Below are 11,985 nucleotides of genomic sequence, written 5' to 3' on the forward strand. Positions count from 1 at the left end.
CATGCGCACCCAACCTTAGCTGTAACACAATATGTAGGGGCAGAAGGAAGGAGCAAAAGGAGTCACTGAGGGAACACATAAAGGTTTATTGACAAGGATGCTCCTCCCACATTACTTAAGATAATGAACAATTAGGAATAACATCTAACAGTAGAGACTTGGTTAAAAATGTGTGCTACAGGCGACGCCCGTAGCTCAGTGGGTAGGGGGCCGGCCACATACACTGAGGCTGGTGGGTTTGAACCTGGCCCAGGCCAGCTAAAAAGATCAATGACAACTGCAACAACAACAACAAAATAACTAGGTGTTTTGACAGTTGCCTAAAGTCCCATCTACTTGGGAGGCTGAGGCAAGAAAATAGCTTAAGCTCAAGAGTTTGAGGTTGCTGTGAGCTGTGACAACACAGCACTCTACCAAGGGTGACACAGTGAGAGTCTGTCTCAAAAAAAAAAATGTGTGCTACATTCATGACAGAATATGTTAAAATGAAGGTATGCAAGAATTTTTATTTAAAGAAAATTCCTTTAGAGACAGGAGTTTTTTTGAGGGGGGAAGACAGCGTCTCAAGCTGTTGCCCTGGGTAGAGTGCCATGGTGTCACAGGTCACAGCAACCTCCAACTCTTGGGCTCAGGCGATCCTCTTGCCTCAGTTTTTTTCTATTTTAGTAAAGGTGGAGTCTCACTTTTGCTCAGGCTAGTCTTGAACTCATGAGTTCAAGCAATTCACCCGCCTCGGCCTCCCAGAGTGGTAGGATTATAGGCATGAGCTACCAGGCCCAGCCTGGGTCTGTTTTTTTTTGTTTGTTTGTTTTCTGAGACAGAGTCTCAAGTTGTCGCCCTGGGTAGAATGCCATGGCATCATCATATCTCACAGCAACCTCCAATTCTTGGGCTCAAGCGATCCTCTTGCCTTAGTTTTTTTTCTATTTTTAGTAGAGACAGGGTCTTGTTCTTGCTCAGGCTGGTCTCAAACTCCTGACCTCAAACAATCCACCTGCCTCGGTCTCCTAGAGTGCTAGAATTACAGGTGTGAGTCACCCTGCCCTGCATAGAGACAGAGTCTGGCTGTGTTGCCCAAGCTAGCTGGGCTCCTCCACCTCCTAAATAGCTGAGACTACAAGCAAGAGACACCACCAACTAGGCAAGAATTTTTGTTGTTGTTGTTTGGTTGGGGTTTTTGAGGCAGTCTCACTCTGTTGCCCCTAGCTAGAGGAGTCAGCCTAGCTCACAGAAACCTCAAACTCCTGGGCTCAAACCATCTTCCTGCCTCAGCCTCCCAAGTACCTAGCTGGTACTACAGGCATCTGCCCCCACTCTGGGTTAGTTTTTCTATTTTTATTATTTTATTTTATTATTTGTGACAGAGCCTCAAGCTGTCACTCTGGATAGACTGCCGTGGTGTCATAGCTCACAGCAACCTCCAACTCAGGCTCAAGCGATCCTCTTGCCTCAGTTTTCTTTCTTTCTTCTTTTCTTTTCTATTTAATTTTTTTTTTGAGAGAGACTCACTATGTCACCCTCAGTAGAGTGCTGTGGCATTACACCTCACAGCAACCTCAAACTCTTGGGCTTAAGCAATTCTCTTGTCTCAACCTCCCAAGTAGCTAGGACTACAGGCGCCTGCCACAATGTCCAGCTAGTTTTTTGTTGCAGTTGTCATTGTTGCTTAGCTGGCCTGGGCTGGGTTTGGACTCACCAGCCTGGGTGTATATGGCTGGTGCCCTACCCACTGAGCATGGGTGCTGCTACCAGTTTTTCTATTTTTTAGTAGAGACAGAGGGCTCATTTTTGCTCAGGCTGGTCTAAAATTCGTGAGCTAAAGCAATTCACCTGCCTCAGGCTCCCAGAGTGCTAGGATTACAGGCATGAGCTGCCACACCCAGCCAGTTTTTCTATTTTTAGTAGAGATGGGGTCTCACTCTTGCTCCGGCTGGTCTGGAACTCCTGAACTCAAGGGATCCTCTCACCTCAGCCTCCCAGAATGCTGGAATTACTGTAAGCAGCCAAGAATTTTTAATGTTATGGGGAAATGTGACCTATTGCTATCCTCAGGAGAGTTAAAAGAGTATGTATTGAATAATCCTTTTCTAAAAGATGTAAGTGCATATTCATGCATAGAAAAGAGACACCAGGATATTCACCAAAGCATTGATACCAGTTGACTGGAGGTTTGTACAATTTACCACACGTAAATTGTATATCTATTTTTTTGTTGTTGTTTTTGTGACACAGTTTCATTTGTCACCCTCCAGTGGGAGTGCCATAGCATCATAGCTCACAGCAACCTCAAACTCTTGGGCTCAAGTGATCCTCCTGGCTCAGCCTCCAGAGTAGCAGGAACCATAGGTGCCCAGCACAAGGCCTGGCTTTTTTGGGGGGGCAGGGCGAAGTTTTTGGCCGGGGCTGGGTTTGAACCCGCCACCTCTGGCATACGGGGCCGCAGCCCCGAGGGCTGGCTTTTTTTAGCGACAGGTTGTGGCTCTTACTCAGGCTGGTCTCCCAACTCCTGAGCTCAGGCAATCCATCTGCCTCGGCCTCCCCCTGTGGTGGGATTATAGGCGTGAGCCACCTTGCATGGCCTCAATTTTTTTTTTTTACAAATATTAACATTGCTGATGTATGATTCAGGTGAAATTAGGGGTGATATTATTTTTCATTTTGTTTTTCTGTTTTCCAACTTGCCTGTAGTAAATATGTTTTATCTCTTGTAGACAGGTAACAAAGTGACCATTTTTTTCTTTTTTTGGAGCTCTTTGGAGGATCTGGCAGCTCCGTAAGGGCCAATGTGCACTTTAGCCGTGTGTTGCGGGGAGAGGCTGCTGCTTGGCCCCAGGTTCCCCCAGCCCCTTGACCAGCCAACTCCAGCTGGCTCTGCCACTTACCTGTCCAGAACCGGCTGATTCTGTAACGGCCCTGAAAGCTGCAGTTGCCTTTGTAGAAGATAGGAGAACCAGGAACCAAGGGCGAGAGAGGGACAGGCCAAGGTCACTTGATAAGTGAGCTAGGTAATTATGGCTGGTATCTTTCACCCTGTCTTGCAGAGCCGTTCCTTTCAGCCACCACTTAGGAGACTGAGGCGGAGATATGGGTGGTTCGCCCAGGGCGGCTCTGTCCTCCTTTCCCCCGGCCTCCTACTGCAAACAACACTGCCATTATTGAGAGTGGACGGGTGTGCCAGAGTATGCCTCTGCCATGCAGTTCTCCCTTCCACCCTGTGAGGTCTACAGATGAAGACGTCAAGGCTCAGGGAGTTTAAGGAACTCATCCTGGGAAATATAGCTAGTTACATGGTAGGGGATGCAGGGTTCCAACCCAGGCGAGCCCAGACTCCAGCTGGGGAAACAGGCCCTGAGGCCAAGGTCCAGGGAGGCCGAACCTCACGAGGCCGAACCTCACAAAGCCAGGGAGTCTGCAGCTCCACGCGCTCCACGCCTCTTTATGCCAAGAGCTGTCGTGGGTAGCAGCGCCGGGCCGGCAGGGACTCAGCGTTGCGGTAAACGCAGGGCAGAGGTGTGGGGGGACCGCCGGGCAGCGGCCAAGCCCCGCGGGCGCCGCCGGACAGTTTCTGTAAACACGGGCGAGGCGGGGCGGGGCGGGGCTGGGCCGGGCCGCAGCCCAGCATTTCCGGGGCCGCAGCGCTGGACCTAGGGTGTTCGCCGGAGACTCCGCTTCTCCAGGAACTGCTACGGGCCTGAGGACGCTTCGGGCAAGGGCCGCGCCGTGGGACCTGAGAGTGCGCGCATCCGACTCTCTGCAGGTAGGGAGGGCGGGCGCCGTGGCCCGGGAGGGGGCGGACGAGGCCACCGGCCCGCACCTCCCGCCCGGCCCCCTTCCGCGAGGCCACCTGCGAGCTAGCTGGGCGCCCCACCGGGAGCCTGTTGCCTTGGCAGCACGGAAGGGGCCCCGTTCCCTTGGCTGCCGGGCCTTCTGCAGAGCCGGTGGACGCGCCTCGAACCCCGCCGGCTCCCACCCGGGAGTCCCAGCGCAAGGACGTCGTTTGGAATTCGGCAGAGGCCGGGGCGCCTCCTCAGTGTGGCGGTAGCTGTAACCTCTGAGTGCCTCCCTTTACCAGGGCTTCTTTCTCCGCGCTGGGCGGCCAGGTGAACGCGGAATGGGAGGGAGAGGAAGGCGGGGTCCGAGATCCAGGCTCTGTCCAGGCTTCTTCCAGCCATTCTGCTCCAACCAAAAGTCTCGGCGCCCTGGGTCACGGCAGGAAGGTCAGCAAATCTCTGCTCACGTTCCTTCGTCTGTAATGCGAGTGTGTTACTTGAGTTAAGAACCACAGGATTCTTGTTAAGGCTCGAATGCCACAAGGACTGGGAAACACAATGAAAAAAACTTTTTTGGCACAGTTGATTTAGAACTGGAAGAGATTTAGAAATTACCTTGTCCCATCCCCTCTCATTTTCATAGAGGAAACTGGACCCAGAGAGATTAAATTACTTTAAATTACTTCCCAAGATGACTAGTGAGTTGGTGGGAAGGTCAGGATTTGGACTTGGCCTCCTTGACTTTTAGGGCGTGGTGATTTTTTTTTTTTTTCTCTGAAGCTCCCGGAATCTGGGCTGTGTGTCCTTGCACCTGGAGCTCAAGCTTTTGTTGACGTGTGATGTAAAGATGGGCACATTGGCAAAAGGTGAACTAAACATGGGAGGAGGCTGCTGCCTTGGGGAGAGCCGAAAGAGCCTTCTCTCTCCCTGGGGCATGCCTCTGGGGCTCTTGCATTAACATAGTATCTGACAGGATTGCCTAGGAGTCAAGCATTCAGTGGCCCTGCAAAATGCCACCTCTTCTGAAGCCAGCAAAGCCCTGAGCCTGGACCTGTATGAGAATGAAAGTCCTTTGGCTGCCCTACAGCAGGCAAGGGGGGGGGCCTGTACTCCCCCATCAGCGAGGTGCCTTTTCCTTTGAAAAGAGTAATAGGAAGGTGGGAAAAGAGATCCGAGAAGGAAAACTTGAATGAAGAGCTTGGAAATGATTGGACATAGTCACCTGCAGTGGAAAACCCAATTATTCATTTAATAAACATTTCCTGGGTAACTGCTATTTCCAAGCTCCACCTGCAGCCTGGAGATTAAAAACCTGAGTTAGAGCTCAGTGCCTATGGCTCAAGAGGCTAAGGCGCCAGCCACATACACCTGAGCTGGCGGGTTTGAGTCCAGCCTGGGCCCACCAAACAACGACAGCTGTAGCCAAAAAAAAGCTCAACGTTGTGGCGGGCACCTGTGGTCCCAGCTACTTGGGAGGCAGAGGCAGGAGACTTGCTCGAGCCCAGGAGTTGGAGGTTGCTGTGAGCTGTGATGCCATGGCACTCTACCTAGGGCAATAGCTTGAAGCTCTATCTCAAAAAAAAAAAAAAACAAACTTGAGTTAGGTCTGATCCCTGCACTCCAGGAGTGTGCAGTAGAGATGGAAGAGGGGCGTGCATTGTGTAAATGAGTACTTCCTGGGAGTCAGAACAGAGGGCAGGGAGTCCGGAGCAGTAACCCTGGGAACTTTGCAACATGGGAGAACTTCTAGAGCTCTGCCAGGTTGGCCCTGGGCTACCTTTGTTGGAAACAAAGGAATGCGTGAGTGAAAGTTTCTAAGAAATGGGGTTGAGGCTAAGTATTCTGTGGAAAGTAGATCCTGATAACTGCCAGCTCTGTGGAGGTAGTGACCATGTGTCCTTCAACTTAGCAGTGCTTAGGAGGCAGCAAGCACACAGGAAACACCTGTTCGGTGGATGCAAGAAGGGTGCAGTGGCACACCTGTGGTCCTGGCTACCCAGGAGGCTGAGGGAGAGGATCACTTGAGCCCAGGAATTTGAGGGTACAGTGAGCTTTGATGATGCCATTGTACTCCAAAAGAAAGAAGGAAGGGAAGGAGGGAGGGAGTAGAGGAAAAAAAGGAGGAAAGAGGGGAGGATGGACAGTAGCTTTATCAGCAGAGGAGTAGGGAAGCTATGACTTGAGACAAAAACTGGCCAAAATTCTGATTGTAGGTAGAGTGTCTGTGTGGATTATGGCCCGAGTCCTGACTTAGCACTTTGTGTGACCTTAGCAAGTCCCTGAACCTGTCCTTGCCCCAGTTTCTCACTTGTGAAGTGGGTCTATAAAAACTCCTATCTCACCCTGTTGTGAAAATCACATGATCAAATGTAAAAAACTGAGTACAGTGCCCTGCTTACATAATAGGAAACTACTGGCCAGGTAAATTCCAAATTCAATGTAGGTGGAAAGAGTATGCCACATGTTTCACATCAAGGTTATGTAACTATTCTATATGGAGGTATAATTTCTTCTTACCTGATAAACACTAATTTTGAAAGTTCTCTGTGTCTGCAGGCTAACATATCTTAAATAAATGGTTCTTTACCTTTTTGATAGGGGAAGACTGATGGCAAGGAGCTTTTTGAAATTAAAGTTCTGACTGCCTCTTTCCAGAAGAGGCATATTCTTGGGGCCCACATGTCCCTGAAACCTACCCTTGGGGTTAAGGGGCTTCCTGCTCTGCTTCACTGCTCACAGGCTGCAGTGTGGGGACTTAGGCAGCATTTGTAGAGGTGGCTGGGAGGAGCAAGCTGAGTCTGCTCTCTTTCAGGGGGTTTGGGGGAACTGCAAAGTGGGAGAACAGGAGAAGAGCCCATGGAGCTGGGTGGTTGAACTCCTTAGAACTCTCTCCCCTGCTAGAGCCAGTCTGAGTCCACTCAACCTCATTGATCACTCACAGGGCATAACTGGTGCTACTGGGAGAGACAGGGTGGCTGTCTTGGACCCTTGCTCACCCAGGGATCTTCAACACTGCTCTTTAACACCAGCTTTTTGTGAGCACTGTCTCCTGATGCCATTGCTTTAGGGTGGCAAGTGGATACTGTAACCAGGGATGTATTCCTTGAAGCCACTACCCTGGCAAAGCAGAATGAGAGTGCAGCTCACCTTTCCATCCCCGCATCCATAAGTATGTGTGGGCATACCTATTCTTTTTTTTTTTTTTTTTTGAGACAGAGTCTTGCTATATAGCACTCACTAGAGTGCTATGGCATCACAGCTCACAGCAACCTCAAACTCTTGGGCTGAAGCAATTCTCTTGCCTCAGCCTCCCAAGTAGCTGGGACTATAGGCGCCCACCACAATACCTGGTTATTTTGTTGTTGTTGTTGTTGTTGTTGCCATTATTGTTTAGCAGGCTCTGGTCGGGTTTGAACCCGCCAGACCCAGTGTATGTGCCCAGCGCACTAACTACTTAGCACAGGCGCCAAGCCAGGGCATACCTATTTTTGCCCATTCTCTGGGGTCACTTTGGCACCAAGAGCAAATCTCTGTCTGGGAGCAATAGTGGTGGCCCCAAGATGACCTGGCGTGACTGGGAAACTTCAGGGTCAGAGAGCCCTTCCTCCCCAGGAAGGAAGAGGCAAGGGGAGCGCCTTGGGCCTTGGGGAAGGAAGGTTTATTTCCTATGGTAGAGGGAGGGCATCCTCAGAGGGCAATGCCAGGGGTCTGGGATGCAGAGTGGGATTTTAGAACGAAGAAGTCAGTGGTAAATCAAGCAGATAGATTTCTGACTTCTGGGGATCCTTGGAAAGGGGCCTGAGGAGCTGAACTGGAAGGTGAGGCAGCCCCTCTTAGACTCTTCCCTTTCTAGCTTCCCATCCCCACCTGGCCTAGAATACCTACCTCCCATTGTGAGTGGCTGCTGGTGGTTTGAAAGCAGGAAATAAAAGTCCCCAAGCAGTCATTGTGCCCCTTTGGGGTGATAGGTACTGAGCATCTGCCAGGCCAATGTCTTAGGTTCCCTTGGCCCCCAGAGGGGGAAGTAGGCTGGGAGACACAGGCAGGCGGGGGATCTCCTGCGCTTGTGTTAGGGGCAGGGGAGTGACAGTGGCAACTTCATGTTCTACCTTGTCTGTTTGAGCAGGACAGGTTGGGCCCTGCTGGTTGCACCACAGCCCTATGGGGCAGGGGGATCCCCTCCTAGGGAGTGGCCAGCTCAGGCCCCAACAGGCCCCAATGGGAGTGGTGCTGGATGGCGGGCTTCTCACCACAGCAGGCACACCCAGGCTTGGGCTGGGCAGGCTGGTTCCTCCCTGCTATGAGAGATGCAGCCTCAGCACCAGGTTTGCATAAGGCAGCTGAATCTGAAGGGAGAGCCCAGAAGGAGGTTTGAGGAGATGGGCATCTAAGATAGTTAGAAGTTGTTAATTGGTCAGGGCTTCACGCACCTGTAGTTCCAGCTACTTAGGAGGCTGAGGTGAAACAGTTGCTGGAGCTTAGTTCAGGGCTGGCAGCCTAGGCAACAATGCAATAGACCCCTGTCTCTTAAAAAAAAAAAGTGGCTTGGCACCTGTGGCTCAAGTGGCTAAGGAGCCAGCCACATATACCTAAGGTGGTGGGTTCAAATCCAGCAAGGGCTCGCCAAAACAACAATGATGGCTGCAACCAAAAAATAGCCAGGTGTTGTGGCGGGCACCTGTGGTCCCAGCCTACTTGGGAGGCAGAGACAGGAGACTCGCTCGAGCCCAGGAGTTGGAGGTTGCTGTGAGCTGTGATGCCACGGCACTCTACCCAGGGGGACAGCTTGAGGCTATGTCTCAAAAAAAAAAAAAAAGTTGTTGAGACCATGGGCAACTTTTCATGAGAGGTGACCCTATTGATCACAGAACAAGCATGGCCTTGCCTGTGGAGCATTAACTGCATGCTGCCACTGCTAGTCACTTGCAGACATTGCTCAGCAGTTGTGACCACTGTGAAGTGCTGTGAGCAGGCCTGTTTGGGACAAGGAAGCTGAGGCTCAGGTCCCCCCAAATAAAGAAAGGTTCTGACGAAAGAAACTGTGTGCTCAACCATTGGATTCTGCCATGCACAGGAGTACGATAAACCAGGGGCCAGTGCAGGGGAATATGGTTTAGAAAGCAGAGATGAGGCCATTTATTTCCATTTGTTGCCAGACCCTGATTAAAAGCTGTGTGTGAAATTTGCAGGCTATGTAAGTGCTGCCCCTGGATGGATACCCTCCACTGCAGAGGGCAAGGCTCTGTCCCAAGGGAGCTCCCAGCCCTCAGGACCTGGCAGCCATTGGTGGATTTAAAAGCACACGCAGGGTGTGCCAGCTGATGTCCCTTCCTCATCAGAATGGATCAGTGGTGCAGCTGAGCTGCTGCCCAGCCCTGGGGAGAAGACACTGGCAGGCAGCGTGCCCAGCCAGCCGGGGAGCTGTAGCTGTGGGGTGGTGCAGAAGGAGAGCTCTGGTCTATGAGGGGATGGTGGTGGAGCAAGGCCTGGGGTGCTGGGCCAAAGCCAAAGCATGTCTATGGGGCCTGGCTGGGAGGCTTGCCAGTCAGCACCTGAGACTGAACAGGGAGGAGCCCACGCTGCCTAGAGGTGGGCAGGACCTTCAAGTTCAAGCTCCACTGGGCCCAGCAGGAACCCCTCCCCCATAGCCAGTAAACAAAGCAGCCATTCCCAGAGTGGCACTGTGGGGCCTGGAGAGCCAGGGTTCACTGGTGGGAATTAGAGCAGGCAGGCCTGGCAGGGGACATTTATGCCCAAGGACATGGCCTGCCTGCACCTGGACAAAGGCTGTACCTGTGTATGTCCAATGACGGATGGCTTGAGAGGCTGAGGGTGGCCAGTTTGTGGGTCTGCTGAGGGCACCTGCAGAGTGCCTATGCCCTGCCCCTCCCACCCCCTGAGCAGGGTAGAGAGACAGCATACATGTGTGCCCATTTGCTCTGTGTTTTTAGCCATGCTTCCCTTTATCTCTCTCCTTCTCGTGGTTGGTCAGCCTTCTCCATTTCCTCTCCCTCCTCTATAGTTCCTCTCATTTCTTTTTCTTCTATCTGATCTTATGGGTATTTATTTTTTTTCCTTTTTGGCCCCTTTTTCTCCCCATGATAACAGGTATAAGATAGAAATTTACATACAATAAAATGCACAGATCTTTTTTATTTTGAGACAGGAGCCTCAAGCTGTCCCCCCGGGTAGAGTGCTGTGACATCACAGCTCACAGCAACCTCCAACTCCTGGGCTCAAGCAAGTCTCCTGCCTCAGCCTCCCGAGTAGCTGGAACCACAGCTACCCGCCACAACGCCCAGCTATTTTTTTGTTGTTGTTGTTGCAGCTGTCATTGTTGTTTGGTGGGCCCGGGCTGGATTCGAACCCGCCACCTTGGATGTACGTGGCTGGCGCCTTAGCCACTTGAGCCACAGGCACCGAGCCTGCACAGATCTTAAGTGTGCAGCTTGGTTAACATTTGTGTGCACTTAGAAAACCAAAACCGAGATCAAGATCTGAAATATTCTCATCTTCCAGGAAGTTTCCCTATCTGCCTGTGGGTCTTGTGGCCACCGGTCTGACATCTCTTACCACAGAGAAGTCACTTTGGGCTCCTCTGCAGGGTTTATCTTAATTCTCTGCTTTTGTTCTTCTTGTGTGTATATGTTTGTGTGCCCGGACAGAGAGAGTGCCTGTAGGGGACAGTCAGGGTGGGAGGAAGTGCAAGGAAGTGTGAGTGTGGATGGAGAAAGGGTAGATTCACAGTGGCTTCATCTGCTGGCCAGGATGCCAGAAAGGGTGCTGTTTTCTTTCTTTTTTTTTTTTTCTTGAGACAGAGTCTCAGTATGGTCACCCTGAGTAGAGTGCTATGGTGTCACAGCTCACAGCAACCTCTAACTCTTGGGTTTAGGCGATTCTCTTGCCTCAGCCTCCCGAGTAGCTGGGACTACAGGCACCTGCCACAATGCCCAGCTATTTTTTTTGTTGTTGAAGTTTAGCCCGGGGTCAGGTTTGAACCCACCACCCTTTGTACATGGGACTGGTGCCCTACTCAGTGAGCCACAGGCATAGCCCCCTGGCTATTTTTTTGTTGCAGTTGTTGCTGTTGTTTAGCAGGCCCTGGGTTGGGTTCAAACCCGCCTGCCTTGGTGTATGTGGCCGGCACCCTAACCACTGAACTACAGGCACTGAGTCAGGGTGCTGTTTTCTTGTCTCCCTTTGCAAGCCGCCCCTGGGCTCTCTATAAACACTGGTGTTCTGGCCCAGAAAGATTTGCCTGCATCCAAGAGTGGCAGTGGGGAACAGGTGATGCATTGTTGGCTCTGGAACACTCTGGAGCCCACAGGAAGCCCACTCATGTGAAATTTTTCTCTGTTTATCCTCCTGAGTTTTCTAGTCTGGGGAGGAGGCAGTAGCACACTAACAGAAGGCAGTGGAACCCGCAGGGACAGGGCTTACTGTGCTGGAGGAGTGGGTTGGAGGGCTCACTCTTTTTGGAGCCAACAGTCAGTACCCTTATTTTGTCAGCCCTGTGGTATGCTGTGCTAGGCAGTGGGGGTTTGGAATATGGAAGATGTGTCACTGTCCTCAAGAAGCTTGCTGTCCAGGTGGCGAACAGTATACTGGGAGCACCTGAGCAGTGTGAGTGGTATATAATTACCCACTGAGGGGGCTTCACAGCCCTGCCTCCTCTCCTCTGGGATGAATACAACAGTCAGACAGTGCATGTGTTGCCAAGATACTAGGATGGAGCAGCCTGCTACTGTGTCGGGGCAACCACCCCACGCAGGGATTCAGGCTCTGTTCCTAGGTAAAAACAGCAGAAGATAGGGGAAGGAAATGCTGTAGCTAATACCTTGATTTCAGCAAGATTTCTTGCATTTTTTCCCCCTGTAACATTCTTATGCATAATAAAGATAAATGTGGGCTAAAGCAGTCCAGTTAGGAGGACGCATAGCTAGTTGTTCAGTCTGTTGACCTGGATGATGATCTCTAGTGGCATGCCATTGAACTCTGGTTTTGGCTCTGTCTCATCCAATTATTGTTACTATTCTTAATATTAGTATTTTTTAAGATAGATTCTCTTCTTTCACCGAGGCTAGAGTGTGGTATAGTAGAATGATCACAGCTCACTGTAACCTCAAACTCCTGGGCTTAAGTGATCCTCCTACCTCAGCCTCCTGAGTAGTAAGACTGTAGGCATGTGTCACCATGCCTGGCTAATGTTTTTGTT

At 51.2% G+C, this 11,985-nt stretch overlaps 1 protein-coding gene and 1 pseudogene across 2 annotated transcripts in view; both read left to right on the top strand.

Moving 5' to 3' along the window:
* LOC100961088 overlaps positions 1-4,055 on the top strand; it is a 15,065-nt pseudogene extending 11,010 nt beyond the window's left edge. Inside the window, exons 2-3 of the transcript XR_001161837.2 lie at positions 3,678-3,757; positions 3,934-4,055. The product of XR_001161837.2 is annotated as a kxDL motif-containing protein 1 pseudogene (transcript). The remainder of the gene's footprint in view (positions 1-3,677; positions 3,758-3,933) is intronic.
* SEMA4B (semaphorin 4B) overlaps positions 3,650-11,985 on the top strand; it is a 46,814-nt gene continuing 38,478 nt past the window's right edge. The window contains exon 1 of the mRNA XM_012813572.2: positions 3,650-3,757. The gene's annotated coding sequence lies outside the window, so the exon portion shown is untranslated. The remainder of the gene's footprint in view (positions 3,758-11,985) is intronic.

This window comes from Otolemur garnettii, unplaced genomic scaffold (genome assembly GCF_000181295.1).
Source record: "Otolemur garnettii isolate 467f Iridium unplaced genomic scaffold, OtoGar3 scaffold00277, whole genome shotgun sequence".
Lineage (NCBI taxonomy): Eukaryota > Metazoa > Chordata > Mammalia > Primates > Galagidae > Otolemur > Otolemur garnettii.